General features: G+C 40.4%; 1 long non-coding RNA gene across 1 annotated transcript in view; it reads right to left on the bottom strand.

Annotated features, from left to right (window-relative positions):
- The window catches only part of LOC141727956 (uncharacterized), a 35,219-nt gene extending 9,808 nt beyond the window's left edge, over positions 1 to 25,411 (bottom strand). The window contains exons 1-2 of the long non-coding RNA XR_012578724.1: positions 25,147 to 25,411; positions 20,945 to 21,094 (exon numbers count right to left, since the gene is read on the bottom strand). This is a non-coding gene — a long non-coding RNA (uncharacterized LOC141727956). The remainder of the gene's footprint in view (positions 1 to 20,944; positions 21,095 to 25,146) is intronic.
- Positions 25,412 to 26,229: the final 818 nt, after the last annotated feature.

Here is a 26,229-nt window from a genome sequence, read left to right as displayed (position 1 = left end):
TTATTTCAGACCCAAATGGAGGTTATTTCAGCCCCAAATGGAATTTATTTCATCCCAAAATTGAATTTATTTCTGACCCAAATGGAGTTTATTTCAGCCCAAAATGGAGTATATTTCTGACCCAAATGGAATTTATTTCAGCCCCAAATGGAACTTATTTCATCCCAAAATAGAGTTTATTTCTGACCTAAATGGAATTTATTTTAGCCCAAAATAATGAACTTTATTTCAGCCCAAATGAAGTTTATTTCAGCCCCAAATGAAGTTTATTCATCCCCAATGGAGCATTTTCAGCCCCAAGGCAGAGCACACGTGGGTTGCTGCCTGCAGAGCTGGGCTGTGGCTCAGCAAGGCTGGGATGAGGATGCTCAGGATCACAGGAATTCTGTGGGATACCCAGGGGCAGAGTGAGGCTGGGAAAAAAGGTGGTTTTTAAAAAAACCCAACTTGTCAAGCGCAGAGTTTTGACAAGGAGCCCTAAAGAGACAAAAAGGTGCAGTGCCAGCACTCCAAAATCCCCCGGCAAGGCAGGAATTAATTTTTGGTGTCAGGTACAGGGCTCGGTCTAAATCCACTGAAAGCTGGAAAGAGTTTGAAGAAACCCAGGAACAAGCACGGAACAGGAATGTAGGAACGATTTGGTCTCCAATATATGAAACCTGATTTGATTTTCCTTTAACCACAGGGTATTTATCAAAAGTGTTGGATTACCTGAAAGAAAGTTCAGTTTTGAAGAATTACATAAACAGAAACAATTACAATTCTTAATTTCTCTGTATTGATTACAATTGTGAGGAAACTATTTACAAATGTGACATGTTTTCTTTCTTTAACCTCAAATAATTTCCTATTTTTTGTGTTTTCCTGAGAGCAGACAAGACTTGATTCCTGATCCCATCACATCATTGGGAATTTATGGATCACAACCATTTATCTGTCTGCTCTGAGGGTTGAATAAATAAGTGACACTTAAAAAAAAATTCCAAAAAATATTAAATATCAATGTATTTTCACTTTGAACCAGAAAACAGCAGAAAAGTTGCTGCTCATCCTGATCAGGTTATGCAAGATAATGTCAGTCTTTTTTTATTAGAAATATGTAATTTTTATCAGCAACTCTGCACATATGGATGTGCATCTGTATCAAGAAAAGCCCTGGAAATTTATGACCAGTGCAGAGTAAAGCTACCACTAAAGGCAGTGAGAGTTTGCACTTTTCATCTTCAAAGAATTTTTCAAATGTTACCAAATTAATATAATTAGTTAATGAAAGATGCAGTAATAAAAGCTACTCTAATTACCTACTGTAGTCTTAATTATCTCCTTACTAATGCCACAGAAGAAGGCTTCCACTTTACATCCTCAAAACATGTGCCAACAATAATTCTGAATACAGGCCTCTCTTCAAGTGCCTTCTAAATTCAATTTACATCCATTGATGTGTTTTCTCTCCTCGTTCATGAGAAGAAAATCTCTGGAACTTTGAGGAGAAAAAAGCCCCATGTGAATGCTAAAAAAAATTAAAGAGAATTTTCTTCCAGGAATACACATGGAGATGATTTAAAATTTTGTCATTAAAACATTTGATTTTCAAAATCTTTATCTCTCCATGAAGCCAGAATTATAGGCTGTCTGGGCAAAATTAGAGTCAAATATTTAGAGTCAAAAATTTAGAGTCAAATACAACTCTATCCAAAGGAAGCAGCCAAGAATCCCATCCAGATTTTTAAAAGCAATCATTAATTTTGCTAAAACATTTCATGGAGATAAATAGATTTATCTGGGTTCATGACTACTCCAAATAAATTGGGCAAATACATCTGTGAAGAGCACTGATGCAATGCCATGAGTCTGAGCAAAACAAGGGTGTTCTAAAAGTGAAATAATTATATTTGAGCCAAATTGTTGGGGCATCCTCAGCACTTTTTGGGCTTTCACTGAGCCCATGACACTGCAAACAAAAATAAAAAATCTCTGTACTTGGAGTTTTCTCTTGGTTTTGGTGCAAAGCAAAGGAAATCTTCTGGTTTTAACCTAATACATATGTCTGCTGCTCACATATGGCAAAATTCCTTTCTGGTGGGAACTTTTTCGCCGTTGTTGCAACACACAATATATCCAGAAAGTCTCCTTTGATGTTGAACTATTGCTCCACCACTCATTATGCTACTGATTCAAAATGAAAGGCAAAATTTCTGCTGTTTCTGTTAAAACAATGGCTTTGTTTTTGCAAACAAGGTTTTCCACAACCTACAGGCAGGGGCCAACATTGCTGCAAGAGAAAAGAAAATCTCTTATTTTACAGAGAAAACAGTCATGGTGTTTAATAACATGAATTATTTCTCTATCCTATAGGTACATTACAATTGCTGTTATGACTGTACAGAAAATTTAGGCTTTATTGCTCCTCAGGAACAGAAATGAAAATGCCTTGAGCGATATTTGACATCTCTCTTTCCTATTTTAGTTTCACTGACCTCCCAGCCTGTTACCATCAGTTCAGTTCAGGATCTGGTCAGGCTGGGAACAGCTTTGGATGGCTGGGGAAAAGGGGAAAACTGCAAATTCTGCTCCTCACAGTGCCCTACCATGCACTGACAGCAAATCTGTCATGATTCCTCATGCCTAATATTTCATTTCAACCACTAAACACTATTTCATGAAGAGTGAACGTGAATTGCAACACAGAATGAAAATGCAAATTGGTAATACCTTTGTGAATGTGTCCCTACAAGAGCTGGCTGCCCATTTTCTGCTGCCATTATGAAAAAAAAAATAAAAAAGAAAAAAAAAAGGTTTCCTTGGTCAGGAATCAGATACAAGGTGTAATTTCCAAAGGCACAGAATTCAGCATGAATAACATGAGCTCCCACATACACCAGGGCACATTGGGAAGTTTGGCTCACTTTGCTGACGTTTCAAAATGGGAATGGAGAACTTGCAAAATTCTCCAAGCTGGGGGCTCTGCCCATCCCCACCAGTCAGGCAGCTCCTGCTGCACCAGGCTATGGTGAAGGAAAGAAAAGAAAGAAAAAGAAAAGAAAGAAAAGAAAGAGAGAGAGAGAGAGAGAGAGAAAGAAAGAAAGAAAGAGAAAGAGAGAAAGAAAGAGAGAAAGAGAGAAAGAGAGAAAGAGAGAAAAGGAAGGAAGGAAGGAAGGAAGGAAGGAAGGAAGGAAGGAAGGAAGGAAGGAAGGAAGGAAGGAAGGAAGGAAGGAAGGAAGGAAGGAAGGAAGGAAGGAAGGAAGGAAGGAAGGAAGGAAGGAAGGAAGGAAGGAAGGAAGGAAGGAAGGAAGGAAGGAAGGAAGGAAGGAAGGAAGGAAGAAAGAAGAAAGAAAGAAAGAAAGAAAGAAAGAAAGAAAGAAAGAAAGAAAGAAAGAAAGAAAGAAAGAAAGAAAGAAAGAAAGAAAGAAAGAAAGAAAGAAAGAAAGAAAGAAAGAAAGAAAGAAAGAAAGAAAGAAAGAAAGAAAGAGAAAAAAAAAGGAATAATTTTACTCAAGGAACAGAATCAAGTCTCTCCAGCAGTAGGGGAAAAATTTAAAGTAGGTCATTTAACATAAAAGAAAAATACATGCAAACACTTTGCAGTGTGGCAGGCTCTAATATAAGCTATTTTCATTTTTGACAATTCACTGGCAGCACGTTATAAAGTTGGGATCATCAGCATTAGCTCCTGAGCAGTCCCATAACACTTCCACATCAAACTTCATCTGGTGTCTTTTGGAGATCACCTGAGTACTGTAAGGATTCTCAATATGCTTATATCTTCCAGCTTTGCTCCTGTAAGGTTTTTGCTGAATGCTTTCAGCATTTTCTATACACACACAGTTGAGCTGACCAAAGTTTTAAAATAATTTTCCTGCAAAAATTAGGTCTATTAGAAGGAATTCTTCCCTGTGAGGCTGGGAGGCCCTGGCACAGGGTACCAGAGCAGTTCTGGCTGTCCCTGCATCCCTGGAATGTCCAAGGCCAGGCTGGACAGGGCTTGGAGCAGCCTGGGACAGTGGGAATGTCCCTGTCCATGCAGGGAGTGGGACGAGATTGGCCTTAAGGTCTCTTCCAACCCAAATCTTTTCAAGACTCCATAATTCTAAGATATATCCCTAAAACACCTTGATGGCACCAGCAGGGCTATTTGGAGACATAAAATTCGACAGGGGCTTAAGCATTTTGCTGAGTCAGGGCTTCGCTGCAGGACATTATAAACTCAATTCTTTTGAAAGGCAAAGGATGCCATAAGGTCCTGCAGAGATAACAGTTCAAAGAAAACAGCAGCACAAATTGTAAAGCCGGGCATTTTTTGTCAGGGGGAGCCAAGGAGGGAATTGTTTTTGCTTTGTTTTAGTGGCTCAGGTGACAGGAGGGAAAGGGAGGCAAGGTTCAAAGGCTGTAATAAACTGGCTTTCATCTGCTTTTCTCAACGGGCCACAAAACCCAACAAGCACTCGCCATGTCCAAGCCCTGCTTTGTCTGTGACCAGGACGCTTTGGGGCTGCTGTGATGAAGGCAATCAAAAGCCTGACAGTTGCAAGATTTACTGTAATATTTCCCTGGAGTGTTTTGCACTTTGCTTTCACACTCCTTCCCCTTTTTCTCAGCCTGCACGAGTGTCATGGTCAATGGTCAAGAGCAGAGCAGAGGCTGCCAAAAGGAGAAAAGCCCTCAACTGTCTCCCCCTCGCACTCGCCCAGGTTTAGGCAGAAGCACCAGTGGTGCACATTTACCAGATAAAATGAATCTTTTAAACCCAAAGATACCATGACATCTTAAGCATAAACTTATAAAGGAAAAGTTCAGAACTCCATTTTAAACCACTTATGAGAGGATTTTCCAAGATTCTGCCTAATGTTCAGCTGACGCTTTGTCAAAAACATTTATCACGAAGCTTTTGAAGTTCCTTAGCTCCCCCCAAGTTATTAAAACTTGAACTGCAGAGTTTGTTATCAGCCTCAGAGCACACACAAAATACATCAGGTATTTTTTCAGTCAACCTTTCAGTCTGATTTGGAGACTATTATCCAAAATACAACGTTCCCCATCAGGTTCGTGTCTGACAGATAATGCTGAGCAGGCGGAACCGCTGCGCCTGATTGATCCGCGAGACAATTTTCATTTCCTAATTTGCTTTTTATTAAACACTTTGCAATCAAAGGCAACAGCGAGGAGTCTGCCATTCTCTGAGCAGGTTTCCTGTGAAGACCTGATGTCAGCTTCAACATTTTCAGGCAACTTTTTGAATTTTTGATGCTCTGTCGCAAGAACGTCTAAAACGTTGTGTCAACACCGCGCTACTGCAAAACTGCTATTGTGAACACAAATTAACCAGAAAAACACCTGGTTCTGCTGCTTGCTGTGCTCTTAACAACACTTCTGCAAAAAACAACCATCAGGGTTGGGGCAGAATTTCCTGCAGAAGGCCTGAGTGTGATAAAGCAGATTTATCAATCACTGGCTGAACGGGGCAATCTTCATTCCCAACCAGGTTTATCACCAAACTGCCACTTTAAGTGGGTGTTCAGATACTTCACACCTGGAGCCAGCCCAGAGGCTCCAGCAGACCCCTGGTGCTCTACAAATGTCTCTTTAAAATGCATTGCTCCTCAGAAATACACACAGACCTGGAAATATAAACATTTCTAACAAGCCTTACAAAGCCTCTTATTTTGTTATGCTCTTTTAAAACAGAAATATGAAATATTTCTAATCAATAGGCCAATCTGATTCTCAGTAGGAATGAAAGAAAAGCTATTTATTTTGTGCAATCAAGCGCTCAGTATTGCTGCAATTCTCCCATTACATAAAATAACACACATTTTCTTGCACACAGGCGCACACAAAGAAATCTAATAACGCCTTTTTACCTTTCAAAGTAACCTTAATCAACAAAATTAACTTGCAAGGCAAACCACTGCTTTTTGAACTGAACAAGAGCGAGCTTGACTCAACACATGTGAGATGTGAGGGCAGCAAATAATATCTGCTAAAATTATGTCTGGAAGCCAAAAATGGGGCGATTCTTGACAGGGGAGGATGCACACTTGGAAACTTGGAAATTCTTTTATTCAAAGTCTTTAATGACCTCCAACCCAATTACATTTGCAACAAGACGTGACAATGCAGTTGCTCCTATTTAAAAGTATGAGTGAAAACGGAGTATTTTTGAAGGCTGGTTCTTCTTTTTTTACTTTTTAATCATGTTGAGATGAAGCTCATTTACTTAAAAAGAAAAAAATGAAACAGAACGTCCTCTGCAGCTGGTCAAACAGATTACGAAACTCTAATCTCAGTAGCCTGAGGAAAACCAAAACTGTTTTTCAAGTATCTATTTTATAGAGCATTAGCTTTATACTTTTTAAAAGAGGCATTAACATAACTGATCAGAACATCCCAGAATGTTTCTGATCTAGTTAATCATATGACGTTATGACAGAGATTCTTGCTGTCATAATGCCAATGTTTCTAAACATTTCTAAAATCCTTTAAGTTCTTTTTTTTTTTTTTTTCCCCAAATTAGACATGGGGAAGAACTATTTCAGTTTCTTCAGAAGTTTTTTTGTTCATTTTAGAGCTCTACAAAAGTGGTGCAGGATATTTCTGATAGACACATGCACACATAGCAAGGAAAAATGTCAGGCTCCATGACCTATTTAAATATTTCTGATAGCTTTTTATACAAAATATTTTACTCTAATTCCTGCATAGTCCTCACCACTGTATTTCTTTAACTCTGTTGTATTCTTTACAGCTGAACTGGAATCATCGAGAAAAAAAAAATCAGAATTTGTCTAGTTTAAATTTATTGGGTTTGTTTCCCTTAAAAGCAATTATTTAAACACTGAAGCCCATGCTGAATTATTTTGGCGCTAACAGTTTCTACAGTAGAGGTAAAAATAAGGTGAAATTTATACACAGGCAAGCTAGGAAGAGGATAAGAGGGGGGAAACACTCACCAAAGTTATTGCTGTGCCTCAGATACAATTTCAGTGGGGTGTCAGGAGCTCTTATCACAGTTGTGACAAAGCAGATTGATTTCATTGAGAGCTTTTGGGCTTTGTTTGTTTGTTTGTTTGTTTTTGTGGGGTTTTTGATACGTCCGTTTCAGCCCAGTTTTGGGCAGGGACTCTGCTGTTTCAGTGTGAAGATCTTTCTGCTGTGGCAGAAAATGAAAATGCACAGGCAGAGAGGGGCTCAGTCCCACCCAGCACGGGTCCTGCTGAGTTTCTTGTGACTTTAAGGCATCCCCAAGATATTCCCCAGCTTTTGCTTCCCAGGGGCACCCACAGGGTCCCAACAGGGCAGCTGAGATACCCCCAAAAGGCACAAAAAGCTTTTAAAAATATATATGGAAATAGTTCCAAACATTCTATACAGACAACATTTTAAAAATGCAACAGGACTAAAAATAACAGAAAACAGATCAGGTTCTGAGCACCATGAGTTTCTCATTTGTGCAGCTCCACATTAACTTCTCTCATTTAAACTGCAGTTACTTCATGCATCCCAAAACCTTCCCCTTAGCACAACTGAGACAAAAACTGCAGGAAAAACAAGAAGGAATAAGGCACAATGGGAAAGATCTGAGAATTCCAGAACTGGTTAAGTTCATAAAGCTCAGTCTAGTTCGGGATCTGATAAAGAAGCACAAATGAGCCTGGGCTGTGCTGAGATGGAGAAGGGACATCAGCTCTTCACACCCACCACAAGGCTGAGCTGGAAACACAAATGAGTGCTCAGCAACACCAAACTTCATTGGCAAACACACATTTCCACACAATGGTTATCAACAGACACAAACACTGAGTAAAAGTGATGTGTTATTCTGGGAGCAGGAAGAAAACAATACACGAGGCAGGAGTCCCTCCTTGGAGCCCAGAGCACGGCTGTGGCCAGAGGTGTTTCCAGGCACACAATTAAAATCCACTGATAATATCCAAATTGTTAAATAGTCTTCAGTAATTGCTGCTCTGCCTTGCTGAATTACAATTGCAAGACTGGAAAGGACGTGAATGATATTGACAGTAGAAACAAAAGCAAGGGGAGTTTAAATACAGCCCATAAAGTTGTTTTCTGGAGCCAGAGTGTCAATACCCACCCTGCATTCTCCTCCCAGCTGCTTGGTTCAGTGCTGCAGGTGTTCCTGCAGGTACCTAACATTTGTCAGCCTGGATTTTTATTGATACAGTTCCATTCTGCCCCTGCCAGGCTTCTCAGTGAGCAAACAAACTCACTTTTCATGTTCAGTGCTCTTGTTTGTACTTTTACCCTTTCTTACATAACAAAGCTGGCAGGGAGCAGAGCAGGGAGAGCACCTGGGGCTCTGCTGAGGGTGCAGGGGTTGGGCACTCCTGGTGGGCATCATCCCTCCCTGAGTGAGCACATCCCCCTCTTGGGTCTCCTCCAGGTGAGATCTTGTGTGACCGTGCTCACAGGGGTCTGAGGATGAGGGAAGAGATGAGGATCTGACCCCGTGTTTCAGAAGGCTTGATTTATTATTTTATGATATATATTACATTAAAACTATACTAAAAGAATAGAAGAAAAGGTTCTCATCAGAAGGCTGGCTAAGAATAGAATAGAAAAGAATGATAACAAAGCTTCTGTCTTGGACAGAGTCTGAGCCAGCTCACTGCGATTGGCCATTAATTAGAAACAACCACATGAGAGCAATCACAGATGCACCTGTTGCATTCCACAGCAGCAGATAATCAATGTTTACATTTTGTTCCTGAGGCCTCTCAGCTTCTCAGGAGGAAAAATCCTAAAGAAAGGATTTTCCATAAAAGATGTCTGTGACAATCTTGCTGTGTAAAGGTGGGTGCAGGGTGGCAAGGGAATGAAAAAGCCAAGGAGGTCCCTGGTGCCACAGGTGGGAGCTCATGGCAGTCCCTGGGCACTCACATAAAATTTGGAAAGGAAAACATTACATCACTTCAGGTTTAATGTATTTTCAACAGTTTTAGCTGAAAAGAGAGATAGCACCACCTTCCATTGGAATGAGAATGTTGTGCTGCTGGGACAGGGACTCTCAGGAGCCTGGATGGACTCAGTGATCTCAGAGGTTTTTTCCAACTTTAATAATTCTGTGAGTCTGGACCAGCAGCACTGCCCACCTGGCAAGGACACAAATGATGTGTTTTCCTAAACCACAGGATATCTGCATGGAGTTTTAGTGCTGCCATGTCCTAACTAATCATTTCCTTAGAAAAGGGGCTGGTTTGTTTTCCCCTGATGTGGTTCTAGAAGAACTTGCATCCACTCCTTTTTGTATTACAAATGATCTGGTCTGTTTTCAGGACATGATGAGTGATGCTCTCCTTCCTCCCCACACCAGGCTTTGTTCCTTTGGGATGATCTGAACTGAGAGACAGCAAACCCCGGGGCAGAACTGAGCTGGGACTTCCTGGCAAATCTCAAGAGGGAAGTGAACAGGGCATTGCATGTTTTGTCTTCTATGGCCAACGTGGCCTGGTTTGAAATCCATGATCTCATGCCACGCTGGGCCAGGAAAATGGCATATCCAGGGCATGGGTTTCCAGCATAAAATACAAGTGAGGTGATCTGATGTGACTCTATTCACCTGCCAACAGCCCTGGCAGAAAAATAAACAGGTTCTGGGGATGAGCTGCTGCTGGAGGCAAAGCAGGAACCTTTAGAAGAGCTGCCCTGACCTGTGAGGAACTGGTGTTTTTGCTTTGAACTTCAGCACATCTTAATGAACTCTTCATAATTGGCAATCTGGGGTTTTCACTGATGATTTATTTTCTGGATGTGCCAAACACAGGAGACAAATTCAACATTGGAAATACAAATTTGGGTCTCACAGTTGGTTGTCCAGGCTGGTGAAGCAGTTCCAACACCACTGCAGGTCACTCTCTGAGTTGTATCAGGAATTAGATTTGTACATGAAGGTCCATCAGTGCTGAAGAATTTGGTTTCATAATTACTAAAACATGTTGATTTAATTGAAGTCATTGACTTCAATGTGGTGAAGGCTTAAGCAAAAAATAAGCAGAGAAAGTTTTAGTAAGAGAAGAAGTTAAAAAGTAGTTGTGTCCTCCTCCTTACTCGGAGTAGTAAGGTTTTTGTTGTGCTTGACTCATCCCTGCTTTACTGCTCTTCCATTCCTCTATTATCTGGCAGTTTTGAGGGAGATGCTGCCAAGAAATTCATTTAAAGTCCTAAATTTTATCCTGTAGGCAACCTATTTCAGTTTCCTGAAAATAAATTTCATACGCAGACCCCTGAAGAAGAAAACAGGTGAACTCTCTCTGCCCCATAAATCAGTCAGGCTTCCTGAAGAGGCCAAGGATACAAAACTAAAGATGCCTGCACAGAAACACTTGAGAAAAAGCTTCAGCCTTGAGTTCACAGTCTTCTCCATAAGCCTCAAGCCCTCTGTCTTCCTCATTCATATTTTCAAGGGTGAACCAATAAATATTTACTGCCTCAGATCCTGTTCATCAGTGAATCAAGACTTGATGGTGCAAGAATCAGCGACAATGAACTGCTCCCAGGAAAGGCACCCCCTCTCCAGTGCAGGATGGAGGAAGGACATGAAATGCATATCCATATGCAACAGGCTCAAAGAATAAAGTGTATTTTTATCTAGTTTTCCATCTTATTACACACACATGGGCTGTATGAACACACAGAGGCAAGTTCCTTGGGCTGGAAGGCAACGAGGTGAACACACAGAAAATATTCACTGTAGAAATTTTAGTGGGAAAAGCAGCAGAGCACAACACACAGAATAGACTTTCCCCTGCTTCTGGACTCCAGAGCTATTTTGGCTGCCAAGAGTACACAAAATTTCCACTGAAGGGCAAATCAAACCAATTTCCCCGAGGATGGAGGCATCAGAAAACTCGCTGAGGTTATTCCATCCGTGCCTACGCATTCTCCGAGCGGATGAGCAGCTTCGCTTTGAATCCATGTCAAACCACAAGGACTGGCTGATAATAACACTCAATTAACATGATCTCGTCCCTCTAGAAAAAGCTGGCAAACAGCTCCACCTCACCTTTGCTGGCTGGGCACAATGGGGTGATTGATGCTGGGAGGAAATGGGATAGGTCTGCACCGAGGAGCCGACGGGTCAGGTTTGGTGACAGTGTTTGTAGGTTTAACCTCTTCCCCAAACCTCTGAGATGAAAAAGCCACTTCTGCTGAGCACACAACTGTGAGAAAGCCAGAGCCAGAGCTGGCAAACACCGAGCTGGGCTAATTAGACAGGTGTTTTGAAAAACCCCAAACTTTACACTTTTATTTGGAGCTTTTGATGTCGTAGCTGGTGCTGTTTCACACACTGGGGCTCCAGGGAAAGGCAGGAGCTGCTCCCCTGCTCGGCTCTGGGGCTGAGTTTGCCATCTGATCTGCTGAACACACAGATAAAAGTCACCGCAGACTTTTCTCCCTTTTCAAGTGCAGCACTGTAACTTGGAAAGTTCTTTTATTCTCCACTCTGCTGACGCAAGAAAGTGGCAGGAATATGGCAGCTCTGGCTGCTTTCCTTTTGTAGCTTTTTGTAAGTAATCTTTTAATGCTAACAAAACAATAGGTATTTTCATTTTGGATGGAAAAAAACATTCCAGTGATAGAAAATTAAGGCAATGCCTTTCAAAAAGTCTAAGAGTGCTACTGACCACTTGATTCTTCTCCTACCCTGCCTTTAAATATTGGTAAATAGTTCCCAGGCACAGGTATCAGATTCTCCAGGTTTCTCTTGTTACACTTAAGAAAGGCCCAACTATTATGAAAATGGTGAAGTTTAACAAAGATATTTCTATTTCCCTGTGATGTGCCATTCAAAAGTGTTAGCCAGTCGTTTTTTTAAAAACACTCTTGATATTTGATCTTCTTGAGTTTCAGTTACATATAAAGCTGGAGAGCCAGCAGAAAATTCTAAGTGGAATCTGAAGATTTCTTAAGTCAACACTCATTTTGGCAGGAGCATTTTAATGCACAAAGCTGAAATCCTCAGTGACTCTCTCCTGCTGATATCCTTGGAGCAGCCAGCACCACGATTAGCACAAAATCAAAAGCAACATACAGCTCTGCACAAAAAAAAAAAAAAAGGATGTGGACACAAATGCTGGAATTGGTGCAGGCACAATGGCATCAACCAGGGCACCCTGGTGCTGTTCCAGCTCCCCCTGGGATGAGCCAGGCTCTAAGAGAGATCTCTCAGGGAAAAGAGTTGCTGACAACAAAGCAGGTCTGTGGGATCTCAGGATTTGAGTCCCGGGATGCAGGGCCCCCGAGACCACCCTTGGGGGGCCTGGGAGTCCTGGAATGTTGCCAGAAGTGTCTGGTAGCTGGACTTTAACCCTACACAGGAGACGACAAGGATGAGGGCTTCACAGGGAGAATGGTGAAGGGATTAGTTAATTAGAGAGTGAGACACAAGGTTTAGGATTTATGTACAGGGGGGTTTAGAGGAGTAAGATGGAGGAATTGGGGTGTGTCCTGTCCTCCTTCTTCTTCCTCCTCTCCTCCATCTTCTTTGGCCACGGTGGCACCTTTGGATTGGTTGTTGCTGAGAGTACACCGAGTTATGAGAGTGGATGGTATTGGGGAAAAATGATAAATATTGTACACGTCACAATGGGTATAAAGATAGGTGGCTGCCCCGGAGGGCAGAGACAGTGTGCCCATGGCTGACTGCTGAGCGGATCTTTGTTAGGCTGAAAGAACATCTTTTAGATAAACAATTAATAAACATAAAACCAGAAAGAAGAACTGAAGCCTCTTCTCGCCCTTCGACACGTGGGCTGCCCCAAGGCCACCCCCGGGCCTCCCAGGCCCCTCAAACAGCCGAGATAAAACGGACACAGGTCCACATCCCCAAAGCCCTGCTGGCCAAACCCTGCGACTCCCCTGGCTGTGCCAGGCTTTGGAAGCCCTGAGAGCGGAGCTGGAGGTGTCTGTGGCCCGTGCAAGGCCGGCTTTGCAGGCTCTGCTCTGCCCAGCACCCTTTGCTGGTGGAAGCCGCGGCTCACACAGATTCTGTTCCACCTCCACGGCTGGAGGAGCCCTGCAGCCAGGGCTGCTCCAGGAGCAGGGAAGGAGGCTGCGTTCCAGGAACTCACTGGAACTGGAACAAAGCACAGCCCTTGGAAAGCCCGCACAGCCCTGTGCACAGACTGCGTTACAGATGCCCCGGCTTTGGACGGCATTAGACGCTTGTTTTTATCTTTATAATTTGTTTTCCTCCCCCTCTCTCCAGTAAAGTCCCAGACCTTGGAGCACAGGCTCTTCCTCCTGGGCATTCTGCCTCCTAACTCCTGGGTATCTCCCCAGCTCTGTCTTTTTTAAGCACCACTTTCTCCTCCACAGAAAAGTCTTTCTGCTCTTTGGAGAGAAAAACGCCTTTGAAATGCAGCAGTAAACTCTGAGCATCACAGCAGCCTGAAAAAAGCTGATTTCCATTTTCTCATAACACATTCTAAACCTCGTCTGTCCTTCTCTACAAACTGTGTGGGCTTATATCAGTATTACTTAACACTTACTAATAAGAATGTTTTGTCTGCACCTTTTTAATTACCCAGGACCCCTCTCAGTGTTATTACTCCTGTTTTGTCAATTAAAAGCAGTGAATTTTATGGCTGGGTTTGAATTTTTTCCCTGTTTTTCCAGGGCAAAATTAGTCCACATTAGACAGTTTAGCTGTATATGACTTTATATTTTATTCTGCATTTATGGGACCTTAAACTCCATAATCTGGAGACAGGTGGCATCCCTTCAATTAAAAGCAGTGAATTTTATGGCTGGTTTTGATTTTTTTTCCCTATTTTTCCAGTGCAAAATTAGTCTAGTCCACATTATTAAAAGCAAGACAGTTTAGCTGTATATGATTTTATATTTTATTCTGAATTTATAGAATCTTTAACTCTATAATCTGGAGACAAGCGGCATCCCTTCTGGGGCTAAAAAGGAATAAAAAAGGACTTCATGCAGCAAAATGCCTTCTGGAGGGAAAATAAAACGTTGAGGACAACAATGATAATGTAGGAAAAAGTAAAAATACCAACTTTTAAACCTGTCAGATAAATCTGGACTGCAGTTCAGAGGGAAAGGCAGACACCAGCTCTAGTCTTTTATAAAACTTGTAAGTCTGATTTTGCTGTTGGCCATGGTAAGTTCTTCAATGTGTTGAGACATGAAAAGTCAAGAAAAATGCCAGAGTGCAAAGTTTGCTGCAGGAAAAAAAAAGATGACTCAATTCTTTGCCTCACAAAGCATGTCAAAGATATTATAAAGTACTTACAGATGCTCAGCCACTCGGATTGCCTGGCTGGCCAAACATCTGAAACCCTGTAATTTTGAAGAGAAGGTACTATGCTTCAGACAATGAAATAATTTCTGTGGCAGCAGAAAAAGAGAGATGGTTTTGGAAGGAAGAGGTTTTAAAAGCAGAATTTCAGTTGTGATCAATAACTATCTAAACTTAACAGGAAAGTCAGCCCGTTTTAATTATCATTTATAAGGAATGTGTCAATACAGGCTTTTAAAGATAACCAGGTAATGGAATCAAGAGACAGAGCTGAAAACCTCAGGGCTAAACCTCTAACAGACAGAATTTGGGTGAAACTACAATTTACATCAGCAAAGGCTGCGAGAAACAGGTGCCTCAGGGTTTGGGCCCCATGAAACAGAGAAAGCAAAGCCATGAAAGACCTGCAGATTTAATTTACCCATTCTTTGGGAAGATGTGACTTCCTCTGCTGATCAAACAGAATATAGGAAGTTATGAGCAAGATAAAATCATTTGCCTGGTAAATTTTAAGGTCTGCTTTCCAATGCTAAAGCACCAGTGCTGGTGCCTTGTAATTCCCTGCTAATAAAAGACACTGCAGAGTTATGAGTGTTATTACAGGCTAGAGTCAGTGACAAAGAAATAAAGATCCATGAAAAAAGCATTTTATGTATTTAACATCAAGATGGACCTTGCAAGTCTTTCTTTCACCGTGCCAAATGGTTGAGCATGGTAATGTTTGGGCACAAAGGCAATTAGAGGGATTAGGATGTGACACCTGCAGGTGAGTGACAGTGCCTGCCACCATCAGCAGTGGGACGTTCTCACCACGTGTCCCACAAGGCAGGAGCCAGAGCCAACACTGAAATGCTGACCTCCTTTCTACAGGCAATGCTGGCTAAAAAAAGAAACAAAAAAAACAAAAAAAAACCCAAAATAAACCCCAAAAACTCCAAAAAACCAACAACTCCAACCCAACAATAAAACAAAACAAAACCAGAAAAAACCAAAAAAACCCAGCAACAAAAAAAACCCAAACAACAAAAAATAAACCCAAACAACAAAAAAAACCAAACAACCAAAAAAACCCCTTCCACCCAAACCAAAAGACCTAAAAAACCCAAACAACCAATAAAACCGCCTTCATCCAAAACAGCAAAAAACCCCAAAACCAAACAACCAAAAATCCCCCTCATCCAAACCAAAACTACAACAACAACAAAAAAAAAAACAAAAAAAACCAAACAACCAAAGAAACCCCCTTCATCCAAACCAAAACAACAAAAACCCCCAAAAACCAAACAACCAAAGAAACCCCCTTCATCCAAGTTAAAACAGAAAATACAACAAAATAACTTTAAAATGTTATCCATGATGTGGGTCTGGTGACACACTTTATCCTGAGCTAGTAGTTGTTGTAGCAGTTAATTCTGCCCCCTCAGTGTATCCTGGGGAATAAGGGAAGTGAAAACTCCCTTCCAAAAAGTCCTTCACACAATCTATGCCTTCACCCTAAGTTTTAGATGTTCATTTAGAGTTTACACTAAACTTTCAGGGTTTTTTCCCCTAATTAATGTCATCTGTGCTGTCACACAGGATCACAGCCTCCTCATTCCAGCCCTAATTTCCACCTTTGCCACAAACCCTGGGTGAAGCCAAGGCTCTGCCCCCTCTCTCCCTTTCAAAACCAAAAATTCTTCTTCTCCAGATCAGGGCAGCTTAGGTTGGGTGCTCTCAGATGCCTCTCCTCCCTTAATAAGCACTAATTAAGGGCATTTACACCACTTAGATTTACCTTTGCTTGGGACTTTTAAACCAATAAACTAGAATTATTTATTTATTACCAACTCCAGAGTGCAAAGCTGGTGTTCCAAAAGTTGTTTTAAGGACAAAAAACAAAATACCTCAGCAGGGCTGCAGTCACTCCAATGTTCCCAGAGACCTAATGTGCTTTTCTTTTTAATAAAGAATATTATTTGTAGTTACCAGTGGAATTTTCTAATAAACATGGCTGATGATGAAATAGAACTACAAGCAAAATTAGCTTGTGCATCAAATTTTTAAAAATATAGGTTTTTGATAGAGGAATTTGGTAATTTTTACAGTGGCATGGAGGAAATTCACTGTGTTGATAAAACTCTCAGTTCTTTCCAGAGGAAAAGATCCTTTGGCTCCAAGATACAGCAGCATTTAACAAATATAGATGTCAGGAATACTCAATGCCCACAAAGGCCCAGACAACTTAAACCCCAAAATTTTTCCCTTTGTTCTGCCATGGTTATAAAACACTTTGACTTTTTTTCCCTCCTCTCAACATTTTTAAACATAACAAAGAAAAACAACTGTTTCAAAAGTTTTCACATGAAGGGGAACATTATTATAGGCCATTCTTTCCTAGAAATCTTTTAAGTCTTATTTATTAGCAGAATTAATCTGATCATAAGCTGGCTAACATACAAGGTGTTGAAATGTGTCATCTTCCAACCATGCTTTGCTAATGAAATCTTGGTGTTAATTCAGGGATTTAGCAGAATCCTAGAATCTGTAACAGGAATCAAACAACAATTGTGGTTCATCTGGCAGAAAAAGCAGCATTTTCCCCCTTTTCTGTTGTGGGTTTGTCACTGTATGCTCTCCATCATCCATTTCTTTCCAGAATCTACTTTTTGATGTGGAGTCCCCGCTTGGCCATCAACTTCAGCATTAAAATGCTCTGAACATGTTTTGCAGCTCCAATCCCAGGAAATGTTTTGTACTTCCAATCCCAGGATCCAAAAGGATTTCATAAAAAACTGAACAACTAAGCCTAAACAGCCAAGGCTGGGATTTCATAAATAACCTCAAGGTATCTTTATGATGCCACCGAGTTCTTGTTCTGCCCAGAACAAGAAAAGCAGCAGAGGAGTTTGGTTAAATGCTCTGACTGTTGGAATTATCGAGCTCCAGGCTGCTGTGGGTGGATCGCTATGAAGATGTAAGAAACATAATGTCAAAAATTTAAAATAAAAAAAAATAAAAAAATAAAAAATTGGGCTCCTGATCTCTGTGCTGAGCACAGCTCAGTGACCAGGTGAGCTCTGCCCTTTGTCCCCCCTGCCCCAGCCCAGTGTCCTTGTGTAGCCATGATATTTTATGACAAATCTTTTCTTTAAGATTTTTTCTCTTGAGAAGCTGAGAGGCCTCAGGAACAAAAGGCAAACAATGATTATCTGCTGCTGTAGAATGCAACAAGTAGATATGTGATTGGTCTCATGTGGTTGTTTCTAATTAATGGCCAATCACAGTCAGCTGGCTCAGACTCTTTGTCCAACGAGTTTTTGCTACCACCCTGAGCCACAAGAGGGGAATGTGAGAGCCAAAGGTTTATCCTGATTTTACGAGTGGTGACAAGTCCAACCTGCCCTTAGGCCAGACCTAACACAGAGCACCAAGGCCTTCAAGCATTTGTCTCAAACTGCCCCAAACTGAGGCCACCTGAAGGCAAAAAGCCTTGTTTGAATTGGGTTTTTTGGCTGTCAAAAGAAACAGGAGGTTCTTAAAAGATCCATTATTATATATCCAATATATCCATTACATTGGATCCATTATTATATATCCAATATATCCAACTGATATATTGATCCAATAGATCATATTGGTATATATCTAATAGGTCCATTATTATATACCCAATATATCCAATATATCCATTACATTGGATCCATTATTATATATCCAATATATCCAATATATCCATTATATTGCACCCATTATTATATATCCAATATATCCAACTGATATATTGATCCAATAGATCACACTGATCTATTGATATATATCCAATAGATCCATTATTATATATCCAATATATCCATTATATTGGATCCATTATTATATATCCAATATATCCAATTGATATATTGATCCAATAGATCATATTGATATATATCTAATAGATCCATTATTATATATCCAATATATCCATTATATTGCACCGATTATTATATATCCAATATATCCAACTGATATATTGATCCAATAGATCACACTGATCTATTGATATATATATCCAATAGATCCATTATTATATATCCAATAGATCTATTACATATTCGGATATATTGGGTTTTAAAAGATCCAAATATATTTTGACTAATATTTAAGAAATACTGAGTGGAAGGAGATGGATGCAATTGTGCAATAATAACACAAACAAATCAAAAATCTTTTACTAGCAAAGAGAGTCAGGAATTTGAATTAACATCAAAATCATGTATTATGGCATCCACATCTGGATATCACTTTACTGCCTAAATCCAAAACTTCTCTGAGAGCCAGTTGGTTTCTGTAAAAATGTATTTCTCTCTTTGAAAGGAAATAATAATTGGAAGGTCTTACAGGAAGCCACCCAATACCAATAGAGGAAATTGCAATCTGTTCCTCAATGTTAGTTTAAATCAATGTTATATTTAGCAAAGGCTGCTTTTTAATGATAGTATTTTCAGTAGATTTTACTACACTGAGTCTCCTGAAAGGCTTGCATTACATTAAGAATTGCTTTGTTTGTAGAATGTTTCTTTAATCATCCCTCAAGGTCTTCAGCTTACCCTAGGTTGGATGTTGTTCCCCATCTCCAGGACATCCAGGATTACATTTTCACCAAAAATCCTTTTTTTTTTTTGCCCCAGGCTAATAAAAAGCAAAGTATTTCTGCATATGCTTGCCTAGAAATATGTGTGGTTCTTAAAAATACAAAGTGATCAAATATTAAAACCACCTTTTTCTGTTTCCAAAAGTACACACAGCATTTTAGCTTCCTAGGAATTTTCTGCCTGAGTATCTGGATTTCAGTAAATTTCCATTAAATCAGTGGTTTCAAAGGAAGATTTTTTTTTTTAAAGCACAGTATTAATGATACTAAACAAAAATCAAGAACTCCAAGCAAAACAGCTCCTCCAATTTCTTCTCCAAGTTGACAAAATCTTTTAAAACTTTCTCCCAGCACCAGTACTAAAAACTAAAAACTCCCTGGGACACTGCTCAGAAATCCTGTGCACAATTTCCCTGTGGTTTTTATGGATTTCATTACATTGTGAAGTAATAACATCAAAATGAAGTTTATAATAGATTTACACGCAGAAGGGTTTCATGCCACCTATAATCATTACTGCTCAAAAACTGGCGTTGCCAACAGCTGAATTATTCCACTGCCTCTAAATTAAGAGAATCCAGAAATTCAAGAGTAGAGTTTGCACCAGAAGAAAAATGCTGCTTGAGAGCCTGAACCATGTTTTTCCAACATGTAACTCAAGCAGGCACCACGATAACTTGAATTATTGTGCATTTCTGACTCTGTGAAAGATGATTCCACTGTCACGGGGGTTTCTGCAGATCTTGGTGGCCACTGGAAAAGTGAACTACAAACAATTCATGTTCCTGAGTGGTAAAAATTCAGCTGTACCTGAAAATAATGGGATTTACCTGGGTTCCCTCTGCAGAGCCTGGTGATAAAATAACCTACCTGTGGTGTTCTACCTGCATAACAGATTAGAGCCAACATTTTTATAGTTATACCTTTCACAGAGTGATCAGAAAGAAAATTTTTTTCCTCAACAAGCACACAAATAAAGGCAGACATTTTCCTTAAGAAAAAGTAATGATAATTAAAAAATCCTCAACAAGCACACAAATAAAGGCAGACATTTTGCTTAAGAAAAAATAATGATAATTAAAAATCAATGAAAGAAAGGAAAAACATTCTGCAGATGATGAGACAGTAATGACAACCTAAAGCAAGTCATTCCAATATAGAGGACAGTAATAACTGCACCATAATCCAAGGGATTTCCAACATTTAAAAACTTCCATGGTATCTTTTAGGCACAAAAAAAATATGTAAACTGTAGGAGCTGATTTTTCCATGAGGTTTTACATTTAATAATGTAATACTTTGGTACGACTGAATGTCTTTAAAAAGGAAAATAAAAGGAATTTTATTATTCTATACAACTTCTCACGAGTTGTTTTTGGTGTCAAAAGATCAGGTGACAGTTTCAAAATTTTCCCATTGCTCTTTACTACTCTGAGAAGAAAAAATGTTTAAAAGCCAATTCTGCTCACTTCTACAGGTGGGATTCTCTGCAGCCACCTTGAGTCAAGGTATCAAAGCAGCAAGAACACAACGTGGCTATTCAGTCCCTTAAAACAATGAGAAAGGCCAAAGAATGGAATTCTGAAGCAAAACATGTGTGAAAAAATATAATAAAATATGTATAAAAGTACAGACAACAAACACTTCATTCATTTAACATTCAGCACAGACTTTGCTTGTATTTTGCAGTGGAAGTTAAGGACAAATTTTCCTTCAATGCAGCCTTAAACATGAAAGTTGGGAAGGTTTGTGCACACACTCTCCTATTTTTCACCTTTCCTCTCTTTCAAGCCCTGAAAGCACAGCATAAAGCTGCTGGAAACACACTAAAAACATCAGGGCCAGTCCAAAAAGAAAGAGAACAGGAAAGATTCAAGTATTTGACTGACATGGATGGATCAGATTTGCCAAATCCAGGCATGGGATCAACCAGAGGAGAGGGAGCCTGAGTCATCAGCTCCATCAGAGCTTTGGGTGAGCTCTGTGTCAACAGGAACCAGCATTCAGAACTTTGCATTACCCTCACCCGGGCAGCAGCAGCAGCCCTGCAGTGCCCACATTACCTTGATTGCTCTCTCATTATCTGTCATCAGCTGCTGCTTCTCATCCTCCAACTTCTGCGCAGCTTCCTGGAGCCGCTGCTGCACCGCCAGCTGCTGCTGGCTGCTCTCCTGGCTCAGGAAGGAAATGGTGGCCTTCAGCTCAGCTATCTCCTGAAAGGAAAGCAGCACGTTAAAGCTCTCCTCAATAAAATACACAGGTTTTGCATATTTTTAATATAAACATGGCAATGGGAAGCTCTGCTGTGCGAGCTGGGTGTTTGAAATTAGCACGCTGCGCACGAGCGGGGCTTGGAGCTCCAGGCAGAGAAAAGGAACAGAGCAAGGCTGGAAATGACAAGAAGCGCTGGACACAAAATATTTGGAAGTGTTTTCCACTGTGACATTCCAAAATATTTACTCATGAGAACAAGGCACATCTGTGATCTCCAAACTGGAGCCTGCTCCATGTCTTCCATGCCTGTGAGTTTACATTGGGGGGCTGCTGCTCCTTTTCCAGGGGGGTATTTCACACCTTGATACTGCTGAGAACAAAAACACCCACATTCACACACTGGGCTGAAATTTCAACCTGACAGTGACATTTCTGAGCTGCTGAAAGGAGCAGATTTTGCTGAGCAACACAGTGAGGACCTGACTCCACATCCAGACCTTTTAGGTGATTCACTCGTCATCTGTTGAATTGTATTTGTTTTACCTTTTTCATCACTGGGGAAAGTCATAACTAACCCTGATCCTTTAGGCATATTTACAGAATTTTAAACTGACATGTCATCACCCAGCAAAGCACTCAGACATGTGGGAGAGTCACTGACTTTAATGTATATATTCAAGCTCAAGGTTAAGCTGCTGTAGCAGCACATTATAGAATAATTCTAAAAGCACTTCAGCACACAGGCAGTTCTGGGAGAGACTACCAGAGTGCTTAGACTTTGCTAGACTTCCTCATTGGCAAAGAAAAATTTATCTATGTTAATTACATTACATGGTTACTTAGGAAAAAAATAAGTTTAAAAAAACCTAATAATAGGCCAGGACTAGTATAAGAAGAACTGTGCTACAAATGAAGGCACTGAAATCACTGGAAAAGGGGAAAAAGCCTAATTAAAACTCTGTAGTAAATTTATTTCTCTTTACCTACTTGAAAAGCCCAGGAAGTAACCTAGATTATGTGTAAAACCTCCCTTTGTATTTCTGCATTGCTTTTCTAAAAAAGAAATACCTATTTCAAAAGATAATACCCATCAAAAAGAAGGGTTTTTGAGACCAATATGGCAAAGTTTAGAGATTATCTGGATAGGGTGCAACTCTTTAGCCAGGATTAAGCAGTGTCTCTGGGTTTGCAGTTCAGGTAATTGTTTAGAAGACAGACAATTTGCAGAAATGTGGTTTTACCAGGTGTGTAATGCACAGGAGAAAGCAGAAGAAAGCAATGGATTATGTAAATTATTAAGATAACAACTTGACCTCATGCAAAACGACAGCATTTTGAGTATGTCTCATTTTGCCATTTTAAAAAGAAAACAAAGCAGCCAACTCCTCAGTATAACACAAACCTGAGATTTAAAGCTTTTACTGGGCTGAGAGCCTGGTCTAGCACAGGAGTTCTGAAATCCAAGCAAGGAAATTTCAGCAGAAATTGATGAAGAAAGATCTGCTTTGTGCAGTACTTTTCAGAGCAAAAAATTTCTATTTACTTTGTATAAACTTCAGAGGAAATTTCTTGAAATATCTTCTCTGTGTGGGTGTTAAAAGTGAATGTTCCAAGAGGCCACAGAGAGAAAGATTGGACAGATGTTGTCAGCAAGGCGACCACAAGAAAAGTTGCAATCCACCAATTATTAACAGTGAGCTACAAAAAAAACCCCAAAGCCAAGCGTGTCCAAGGAACTTGGGGGATTTGATTTAAACCCACACAAGTAAAGAAATTCAGACATCAGGGTGAAATGGTTTTATTGAGCCAAAGAGCCCTGACAGATGATGGATGTGTTGTGTCTGCCCCATAAAATGCTGAGGAGCTGGGCCCAGCTCTTGCCAGTGAAATGGCCCAGCTACAGCAAAGCCACCTTAATACAAAACATGTTCCCAAACCTTGAGACTGCTCCGCAGGTAAATAAATATTATATGACATAATAAATTTGATCAGTCTGACAAAATTTATTATGACATACAGGTTAAAAAGTTTTACCTTGCCCTACACTACCTACATGTTCCTGTGCAACAATTAAAGCAATTTCCCTCGTCCTTAGCTTAAAAATTCAGAAATGCTTCAATTATTCCAACTGTCCTTAACAAATGGACCAAGAAGCATTTTTGTGTTGATATTGGATTGTGTATGGCATGGAGAGGCTGCCTTGATTCCACTCACATGTGGGTGACAATGACAAAAGGTAAAATAGAGGTAGCAATGGAAGGGATCTCTTCTTTCAGGACTGATGTGGATTAAATGTTACTTTTTGAGCTTTAATAATTTCCTGCTTTTCAGGTTCAGATGGAAAGATGATAAAAGAAGAGGTTGTTTTTTTTTTTTTTTTATTGTGTCTTTCCTTCTTTATAAATAAGGCTCTCAAAAATTACTAAATTACTAATTTAAAATTACTGACAAGGTATTTAGGACAGAGAATATTCTCTCAAATTTACCACAGAATCCTGGAATTGGTGAGGGTGGAATGGACCAGTTTAAGGAATTATCACCCAGAGCTGGTTGTTCAGGATCAGCCCAGTCAGATTTTAAGTATCTCCAAGGATGGAGACTCTGCAACCTCTCTGTATGCAAATGAATGTGTAAAAATACAGGTTAGATTTTAGAAATAGAATATAAGACATATTTACCAAAGATTCGGATAAAGCAGTGTGAAAAAAGTGACAGCCAATAAATGTCACAATTGAGTCACAATTTTGGACAAGTGTTACAGAGAATAAGACTCAAAGGAGATGAAAAGCTGAAATCAAGAGTTTTAAATATTTTGAAGTGTTGGTAAAACAGTAAAATTTGCAGTTTCTTGTAATTGTCTCACTGATCATTTCTGTCTAGATTAGAGGCTGCTAAACCCTTCCTTGTAGTGTTTTTATTGATTTTTAAGTGCTATTATTGGACTGCTGGCTGCAAACACACATTGCAGAGCAAGGCAAACACTCTGCTATGGCTGGGAGCAATGAGGAGAATGACACCTCCACACAAATCCTTGTGGCAATTTTTTTCTTATTAAAAGCTTAACTTCTGGTTGCATCTCCATCATTTTTCACACTTCAGTACTACCTGTCAGTCAAACTGAAAGCTGAAGTATGTAAAAATCATCCAGCCTTACCATTTTTAAGCATATATGTAAATTCAACACTCATTTCATCTTTTGAGTTCTCTGAAGAGCAAAAACTCAAGTCAAAACCAGTTCTGCTTCCAGGACACTGACATTCCTCAAGGTGCTGTTTTGGGCAGAAATGCAGAACTGGTGGGGATCAATGATAAAGGTGAAGAAACCTTGGTTGACACCACCTTTAACAGAAATGCAAGTGCTGGCTGTGCAATGATTCTATGAGATGTGATGGAGCACCTCACCTTCCTTCCCACAGGCTGAAGGAGGATTTGGTCCTCTGAGGTCCTCAGGAAATGATGATGGAGATGAAAAAGATAAAATTCAGAACTCAAAAAACCCCACCTCTATTTTCCAGCTTAATGTTCTGTATTTTTTGTGACAGTGGTCACAGGGGTTTTCAGGATGAGGGAAGAGATGAAAATGTTGACTCTATGTTCAGAAGGCTTGATTTATTGTTTTATGATATATTTTACATTATAACTATCCTAAAGAATAGAAGGAAAAGTTTCATCTCAGAGGACTAGCTAAGAATAGAAAAGAATGATAACAAAGGTCTGTGGCTCAGACAGAGAGAGAGCCAGCTCTGCCGTGAGCGGTCACTAATTCTAAACATCCACATGAGGCCAATCACAGATGCACCTGTTGCATTCCACAGCACAGATAATTATTATTTACATTTTGTCTCTGAGGCCTCTCAGCTTCTCAGGAGGGAAAAAAATCCTAAGAAAGGATTTTCATAAAAAGATATCTGCGACAGTTTTCCAGTTAAAATCCACAAGAACACACCGGATGTTCGATTCAGCAATTCAACGTGACTTCTCTTGGTTGTCAACCCAACTTTTCACCGAGCTCCCAGGTGGAACAGGTTCACCTGAGCTCCCAGCCACCTACCTGCGTGGACCTGGCCAGTTTGAGGGTGAACTCCTCCTCCGCCTGCTTCAGCCGCCTGTTGGCCTGGAACACACACAGGGGAGAGCCCCGTTAGCTCGCACACGGGACGTGCACAGACACTTTGCCACCCTGGCACCTCCTCCTCCTCCTCCTCCTCGTGCCCATCGCCGAGCGCCGGCCCCGCGCCAGCCCCAACGCCCTTCTGTGGCAGCCAGCAAACCGCCTTTGATCTCGGGCCAACTATTCATGGCTTGAAAGAGGGGAGAAATTGTACCTCTGCTGCCAATTATTAGAAAAACATAAAGGGTTCTGCGGGTTAAAAAAAAAAAAGGAAAAAAAAAAGGAGAGAATGAGAGCGTGTGCGTGGGGCAGGGGAAGGAGGCAGCACACGTAAACGAGTTTATCAGGATGAGTTTGTTTCTGAGCAGAGGGGGGGAAATGAGGAGAAAATCCCAGGCAATGTAACATGGGGGACACAGCTTCAGCTCTAGTTCTGTGTCTGCAACAGTCCTTTGCCCCATTGCTCGTCCCTTCCTAGGGAATTACACGGAAAGGTGGGAATTACACTGAAAATCCACCCACGATGCAGTGTGGACACACAGCTCTTTCCTTACCCCTGCTTTTTTTATCACATCTCAAAGCTAAAGAATAAACCAAACTGGCTTATATAAATAAGGAATAAAGAATAAAACAAGGATAAGGAATAAATAATAAGAAGAATAAAGAAGAATAAGAATAAACAAGAATTAAGAATAAAACAAGGCTGCTTGGTCAAATCACAATCAAACCAGCAAATATTTCTATAACCTCAGGAAAAATACCCCTTAACGGGGTTTATCCCCCCTCAAATAATTTAATTTCAGAAATAATTTGATAATAGTGATATTAATTAAAAAATAAATGCAATTTCATTTCAGGAGAGAAACCTGATTTGTATTTTTCTTGCAGAAACCAGCCCAGCCCCACCACGCTGTCCTCAGGTGAACTGCTCGGCGCTCTCGCCTCCTTGGCTCTCAAACTTGAGGACAGGTGTCTAAGACAAATATTTTCTTAGGGGGGGACAGAACATCACACAGCTGAGTT

Source organism: Zonotrichia albicollis, unplaced genomic scaffold (genome assembly GCF_047830755.1).
Source record: "Zonotrichia albicollis isolate bZonAlb1 unplaced genomic scaffold, bZonAlb1.hap1 Scaffold_416, whole genome shotgun sequence".
In the NCBI taxonomy this organism is placed as follows: Eukaryota; Metazoa; Chordata; class Aves; order Passeriformes; family Passerellidae; genus Zonotrichia; species Zonotrichia albicollis.
The sequence above is the reverse complement of the archived record's forward strand: the minus strand, read 5'-3'. Positions and strand labels throughout refer to the sequence as shown.